This window comes from Durio zibethinus, chromosome 13, assembly GCF_047325235.1.
Source record: "Durio zibethinus cultivar Kanyao isolate XHJ-2024 chromosome 13, ASM4732523v1, whole genome shotgun sequence".
In the NCBI taxonomy this organism is placed as follows: Eukaryota; Viridiplantae; Streptophyta; class Magnoliopsida; order Malvales; family Malvaceae; genus Durio; species Durio zibethinus.
In genome coordinates this window covers 2,377,862-2,385,906 of record NC_143174.1, presented here as the reverse complement: position 1 = coordinate 2,385,906, position 8,045 = coordinate 2,377,862, and the positions used below count along the sequence as shown (strand labels likewise).

Sequence of the window (8,045 nt, the reverse complement as noted above, 5' to 3'; positions counted from 1 at the left end):
ATATTTTCATAAAATCTTTTTAGTCATTAGATCAAAAAGTAAAAAACTACTCTTTTTGTTTTTTGCTTATATAAAATTTACCAATCTATAAACCGTGACAGAAGATGCATTTAAATATAAGCTAAATTAATGAGTAATTAAACATATAATTATTTTGTTTGTTTTCTTTTCCTGCTGTGAAGAAAAAGGCATTTGCAGACTTTTTTCACAATTAAATTAATCAAAGCAACAATAATTTTTCCTTTTTTCTATTTCATTTGCAATGATCAAATAAACCCATCATTTATTTGTATTCTTTCTCCTTTCCTTCCTGTGTTGTGAATGTGATAATAATAAGAGAAATGCTAGGGGCAGTCATTTTTATCGCAACTCTTGAACACTTCAACAGCTATAGCTATACGTCATCCAAGTTTTAAGCTTAAAAACCTGTCAGTCCGTCACCTGGTAAAATTTCATCTTGCTTTTTTTATTGAAAGAGCGAAGGCTGATCTGCCTTTTTTCATACGAAAACTGATTAGTTCACAGCCTAACTCTGCTTCTTCATACAAAAACAACGTTTTATACCTCATAATTTTAATATCGGCTGTATAAAAAAAATTATGTTAAGTTGTAATTTAAAATTTTTTTTATCACTTATTTTTATCAAAAATAATATTTTCATCTAACTTTGCTTCTTCATTTAAAACATTTTTTAGAAAGACTAAATTACCTTTATTATCTCTCTTCTTTACAATATTTTTTTTCTTTTTAAATTTTATCTCAATTTCCAAATAAAACAATAATTTAAATTTTTTTCTATAAATCTAAAATATATTCAATCAATTCTATCTCAGTTTTTTATAAATCTAAAATATATGGAGCATTAATGTTTCGTCAAATATATGTTTAAAGAGATATATTGTATCAGAGTTTAGAGAAATAAACCAAATTTATTGAATCTACAAATCTTTTTTTTTATTTTTTTGCCTAACTAGACATAATATTTTCTAAAGTGATAAGTAGCCATATCAATTTTATTTATTTAAAAAAAAAAAAAAAGAACTGTCTTTTTCTTCTACAAATTAAAAAAAAAAAAAGAGAATTAAAAAATAATAAAAAGTTAAATGAGAAGCCAAAAGAATAGGAGAATTAAAAAAAAAAAAACCATTTATAAATTACTATAGTTCAAGGGTTTGTTTAGGCTAAAAAACATAAAGAGCTCGAATAAGGGCAAGTTTAAGAAAGATCTTGAATAATGAACATTAACAAGTTAAACGAGTGATTTAAAGAGTGGATCTTGGAGGAAGATCGAAAGAACTCCATTAATGGTGGATCGGAATTCTAGTTTCCAATCCCAACATATAATAAAGTCAAGAAGAATAAGAACAGATAAAAGGCAAAAGTACTCTAGTAAAACCAAATATTCTAAAATAATAAAATCACTTATTATAAGTAGTTGTCTGTCTACAAATTAAAATAGTTGATAGTGGATAGCGTGGCTCTTTAGAAAGTGGGTTAGGGGCGACTGCCCCTAGCATTCCTCTCCATCTTAAAAATCTTCAGCAGCTGGCGACTGTGTGATTGCACCAGCCATGTTTAATGCTACACAGGGCTGCCCAATAGGTACCTGCATGCAAATCATAGTTATAAAATAATTTCAACTTTTATATAAAAATTTTTTGCACCCTTTTTTACTACATTAAAATGTAAATAAAACTTAGGAAAGAAAATTCTGAAAGACAGAAATGTATGCATTTTCTTTTCTTTCTTGTTTTTTTTTTTTTTTTTTTGGTGGGTATCTTTTATGAGAACCGACAGCCATAGATGGATCTTACATCTCACATCAATTGTCAAGATACGTAGGACTTTATGCTTGCCTAACAGTGTCCAGTGCTTAGTCTTTCATAAATTTACACCATTCATTTATATGCCCTACTTGATATTACAGCAGCTGTAAAGATTTGTACCAAAAAGAAATGCAATAATTTCATTTCCACTTGTGATTAAGATATATAGTCAAAATATGTCTAAAATCAATACCAAAGCATATGTTTTAGTTTCTAAATATAGAGTCAGACAACTCAGAAAGCATGTGTAGATAATTTTTTTAAGGGATAATATTATTAATAAATTTTTAATTAATATTTAAAATTTAAAATTTTTAATATGATATTTAAATTATAAATTATTATTAATATAATATTTAAAAAATTATTTAACTATTATATATTTATCATTTAAAATTAATCATATTATAAATAAATGTCATATTAATTAATAATTTTATAATTTAAATATCATATTAAAAATTTTTAAATTTTAAATATTTTATTATAATTTAAAAATCATTTATAACATTAATTATTTTAAAGCAAATTGTCACGTGGGTTTGCACACGGTCCCCCACAACCGACAACTTATAATATTTGCACCCAAAAATAATTTATAACATTAATTATTTTAATGCAAATTGTCACGTGGGTTTGCACACTGTCCCCCACAACCAACAACCTCAATATTTGCATAAAGGCATCATTATAATAATTTGGTTGCTTATTCATTTCTTAATTTGTTTTCTTATATAAAAATAGTAAAAAAAATTTTTTTTTTTCTGATTATCATACCGTTGATGATGATGATGATCGTAGTATTTCTTTAGACTGAAATGATGACTTTTTTTTTTTATTCGACTGTTCAGATTTGAATTTTATTGTTAAATTAATTAAAAGTCCACTATCCTACTAACATATCAGCAGCTGTTGGCGAAATGAAGGGTTTGTGATAAGATGGTGATTTAGTTTTAGACTTACTAAGTGACCTGCCCCAAGAATCCAGTAAAATTGCAGATTTTTGTATGTTCTGATGAAGCCTTTGGTGGCTTCATCGTCCTTGCAGTAAAGAGGAGTTCTTTCCTTGCTTAGAAAATCTTGGAGTCCTTCCCACCTGAAAATACATAAAATGAAAATATAATGGCAATTCACACATTTATTAAACCCCCTCATTTCTTCTCAAATATATAACTCAATTTTTTTTTTTATTTATATGTGGGTGTTATTGATTTTTCATTTTAAACTCAAGAAAAGAGTAAGCAGTACCAGTGTAAATGTCAGCATCATCTGAGCTTAAATTTTGTTAATACAAGTAATTAATGAAACAAACAGATAAAAGCATGAAAGGGTCTTTTTTTTTTTTTTTATATGGATGTGGCTCATGATTTCAAAAAATAGATATGTGGCACAAATTGAAGGGCCAAGAAGACGTAGATAGAAGGGAAAATATGAGTCTTACTTGAGCTTACTAACCCACGCTTCAGCCCCCTTTGTTGCACAGGCCACATCAAGCTGCAGTGGACCATCCATCCAATAGCATCATCATCATTAATTTCAAAGTTTGCACCAGCAAAAAAAAAAAAAGTAAAAATGCTGTCCCAAATTCAGCTGTTAGGAATAATTTTGGTGGCATTTGACTCAGTTTAAGAATATAGCATCCAAGTTCGCCACCAGGTGGGCCATTTTTTGAATCATCATTGCTTTTATATTGGTCTTAGTACAAGAAATGAATAAGCAAATAGATTATAAGTGTCACGATTTGAATTTTAAATTTATTGAATGTTATTATTTAAGAATGATTATACGAATCACTAAGCTAAGTGTTAATTTCTACTTTCCTCCTTTTTATGAAAAAAAATGGGTGTAAAAATTTGTTTACAGCATCTGGCAGCTTGGGAGAAGTCTTACTTGCCCATTATATACAGTGACATTGATTCCTTTAGAAAGGAGCTCATCAACCTCAAAACATATAAACCAACAAACACATGAGAATCATTATTATTGAAATGAAATGGGGAATCTGGTTCTAGATATCTTTCTCCAGGATTCATTTTCTTCAAGCAATTTTGACTACTTGTTAAAAAGTCAGAACTCTAAGTTTACCCCAGCAATTCTTGGCTTCATAAATTCACTCACCATATGTGAGGAAACATCAGCTGAATTAACTCCCCATCTGTTAAACACATATCAAAATTTTAAGAGTAATTTTAGCAGAGATTGTAGTTGAAAAGAAGAGGACTTAAAGCTTACGAGACATTAGCTGGGATGATCTTCAGCTTTTTCTTAATGACACCATTCATCAATCTAACAAGATCAGGCCTATCACGGCCTAGAAAAACCCTCAAGGAACTCAGGTATCTTGAATATTTTTTCTGATATCTTTAGTGTCTGTTAACTGCAAAAATTCCATTGGCGAAAGCTGAAGCTGTTAAATGTTCTGGTTCTGAATCCTTAAGGAAATTGTAGAAGTCCTGCAAATTTACTCAAAAACTCTCAGAATAATGAGAAAAACAATAAATTTGAAGCCACGAAAATGAAGATAAAAATAAGTTAAAAACACCATACCACTGAATTGCTGTTGGCTTCAATGAATGACATGAGCTGAATCCAAGTATTTTTTGCTTCAGCATATTGACAATCTTTGAGTTGCTGGCTAATCTTCTTAGCTAGACTGATTTTCCAAATGGGAATTTCATCAGATAAATATTATCATCATATTTAATTATTTGCTTACTAACAGTTTCATCAACATTTGTTTCTTGCAAAAGAAAATCTAGACCTGTTTGATTTTTCCAGACCATTGTTGTCTATCCGTGAAACATCGTTCAGAAGAGGCCCCCAAGAAAACTGCATCATCCAGATTGAAAGAAAATCTTTAGATAATACTAATGCAGACATTCTATTCTGCAAATTCCAAGTCAAATACACTTGGAATTTAACAATTTACATGAAGCTACTTACCACAAAATCCTCTGGTGAGATCCAAGTATTTCCCAATGCGACTCCTACGTATCAGAATTCAGTTCAAAACTTCAATTTCACATCATATAGTAGAAAAGTCAGTTTTGCCAATAGTCTTGTGATCTATTGGTAGTGTCAGACTCTTAATTCCAGTGATGAGGATTCAAAAACAGTCTTTCGTTTCAACAGAAGATGCGAAGTTAAGTATTTCCTCAGCTTATTGAAGACAATTAATTGGATAAAGTAATACCAAAAAACAATTGTTTACCACCAAGTTTTAGCTTCAGTTTTCCAGCTTCAATGGCTTTTAGAATTGACACTCCAGAAGTGACACCAAATTTCCCTCCATAAGACTCTGCAAAAATGAACAGAGGACTCTTTTGGAGGCTTTCGTTGCTGTTAAATAATTCCATCAACAAAGTTGTTAAATCAGTTGCTGCCTCATCTTCTGTTTTCACCAACAACACTGGATCCTCCACAAAGCTGTAACCTGTGCCAACTGGGTTGTCCTATATTACATCAAAATCATTAAATTCCATTAAAAGTTAAAACTCAAAAAGTTAATCCCCATTTTTTTGGTACTGAGATTAAAACAGAGAATTGAATTATGGCTAACTAACCACAAATAAAAGATCAGCTTTTTTTAACCAAGTGGAATTCCTTGGGTTCATGTAAGTGTCTAATGGACCAATCTCCTCAAAAGTTTCCAATTCCAACTCCTGAGGAACCCTATATTGTGAAGAAAACAAATATGCAAACAATTATAGGATTGTAGCAAAACTGAAATCTAGTCAGATGGTATCTGAGTTTTACAAATGAAACATAAAAAGAGAAATTCAAAACTATTTTCTCCTTCTCTGATTAATTCACTTTATAGTGTTTTTCTTCCCATTTCATGTGATAAAGAAAACTCACAGGTCCACCCTGTAGCCATAAAATGATTGGCCATGGCTTGGAAGGTTGTTCAACTCTGTAAGGACTTCTGTAAAGCCACCAAAACATGTGTGCTTCTATAACCCAACTCAAGAAACACCCCCCGCCCCAAAAAAAAAAAACACAAGATCAGAATCATTCACATTAAACTTTTGGATTCAAGAAAGTACCAAAATGAAAGAAAACAGTACACATTATGAAGCTATTGGTTTCTTACTTGGTCTGACTTGAACATAACCCCATTCTTCTGATCCACCTTGGGATTTGACAGCTCTGGCTATTCCTCCATGAAACAAAGAAAAAGAGAAGAAAACAGAGAGAAAAAGAACATGAAAATTTTCCATTTGAAAAACAAAAGAAGCAAAAAAGTTTCCAGATACCCACTTCACAGTTCACAACTTTGAAGCAAAGAATCAGGCTATATATAATATACTATCCCACTAGGTGATAGGTTATGACCATTTTGTTTGTTTGTCACAGAATTCATTCCATTGGCATGACAGATATTTTATGTTATTGATTTTTACGAAATTAACAAAAAATTAATTTTATTATATTTAATATTAAAATTAAAATTTTATGATTTTTAATATTAAAAAATAAAAAAAAAATTAAATATAATTTTTAAATATAAAAAATAAGATTTTTAAATATTAAATAAAATTAAAATATAATTTTGAAACATCTTAAAATTTAATAATAAACAAAAAATAATAATAATAAAACAGAGGGAATCCTATTTTCGAAACGTATGCTAGCTGTTAGCTCAGTCGTGCAATAATGAAATGGACAGTGACTTCACTCCCAACTCCGACCCTAATTCAGCTCGTCTATTATCTATGACTTCAAAACGTGAGATTCTTAAAATCCAAAGATACTTAAATTAAGACATAAAAAATGATTAAAAGATTATTAAGGTAATATATTAAAGGTATCTCTAAATGTAAGATTCTTCAAATCCAAAAACACTTAAGTTAAGACATAAAAAATTATTAAAAGGTTAGTTAAAATATGAAATAAATTGATTGGGTTGATTTGAAAAAATATTTTTTAGGTTTTTTTTTAATTTTGGACACATGTCAATTAATTTTTTTCTTTACTTTTTTTTTATTTGGACATTTTTGTTTTTCATTTTGTTTTATTTTTATATTTATATTTATTTTATCGAATAAAATAAATTTAAATATAAAATATTGGTATTGATTGATTGATTGATTTAAATTTTAATTTTAGTTTCAACTGCAGGAAATAAAATATTGGTATTGTTTTATTTCTTTATAGTACGAAAAGGAAATAAAATAGTATTAAAAATAAGTGAATAACCATTAATCAAATTCGAGATTTGTTGATTGAAGAGCTTGTACGAGGTTGTGAATGATGACTCATCACAAGGAAGAAAATCAAAGGCACCAAAAATGGTATTCCGGTACATGTAAGAAAGCATTGGCCCTTCTTTCCTTCATTGAGTTTCGTTCAAGAATCAAGAAAATACTGGAAATTTGAGATTTTTTATTTTATATAGGTGAAAAGGTGGCAATTACAGACGCATAATGCAACTGTGATATATTATGAATATAGTAACATGAAAATTTTTAAAAAGTAAGAATATGGATACGGCAGGAAATAATAAAAATATTTTTATATATTATAATTATTAGTTAAAAATATATGATAGATATTAAATTAATATTTAAAAAATATTCATTTAATTTATTTTTGTGAAAAAAAAATGATAATAGACATAACAATAAAAAATATATAATATCATTATTTATATAAAAATTATTTTTTTATTCTACCCAATCAAATTCAATATATATAACAATAAATTCAATACATATAACAATGTGTCACAAACGTAAAAATATTTGACGTGAATTCAACACGAATACGTGAAGAGTTCAACAGTATCCGTACTTTATAGATTCATCCGACGTAGTCTAATCTCTTTATGATCCACTTTGGGATTTGACACTGCCTAATGTAGCTGTCAACTACGGAATTTTGGCCAGAGAGTTTTGACGAGTTGCTCTCAGATTTGACCCTTTTTTTTTTTTACAGCTCCGGTGAATCATCACTGCCATTGAGATAAAAACAAGGATTAATTACAATTAATCTTTGCAGTAATTTTGTTACTTGCAAACCTAGGGAATCTTTTAATGTATAATTATAAATGAATACAAACTTTGTTATTTGCAAACCAAATATTGCAGTAATTTTGTTTTTAATTACTTTTAGGATGGATGTTTGATTCATTGGACGTTAGATTTTATTTGGAAAGCGATTCTCCCTAATCAATTTGCTTGATAAATTTTTAGAAATAAATGATTCTTATGTTTGGTT

At 28.7% G+C, this 8,045-nt stretch overlaps 1 pseudogene across 1 annotated transcript; it reads right to left on the bottom strand.

Moving 5' to 3' along the window:
• Positions 1 to 1,214: 1,214 nt before the first annotated feature.
• Positions 1,215 to 6,105, bottom strand: LOC111302676 (serine carboxypeptidase-like 51; annotated as a pseudogene). Its single transcript, XR_016327008.1, has 13 exons — positions 5,920 to 6,105; positions 5,685 to 5,779; positions 5,390 to 5,498; positions 5,038 to 5,278; positions 4,770 to 4,813; positions 4,588 to 4,655; positions 4,374 to 4,479; positions 4,059 to 4,279; positions 3,945 to 3,981; positions 3,717 to 3,767; positions 3,268 to 3,320; positions 2,790 to 2,922; positions 1,215 to 1,606 (listed from the first exon to the last, which is right to left on the bottom strand). The product of XR_016327008.1 is annotated as a serine carboxypeptidase-like 51 (transcript).
• Positions 6,106 to 8,045: the final 1,940 nt, after the last annotated feature.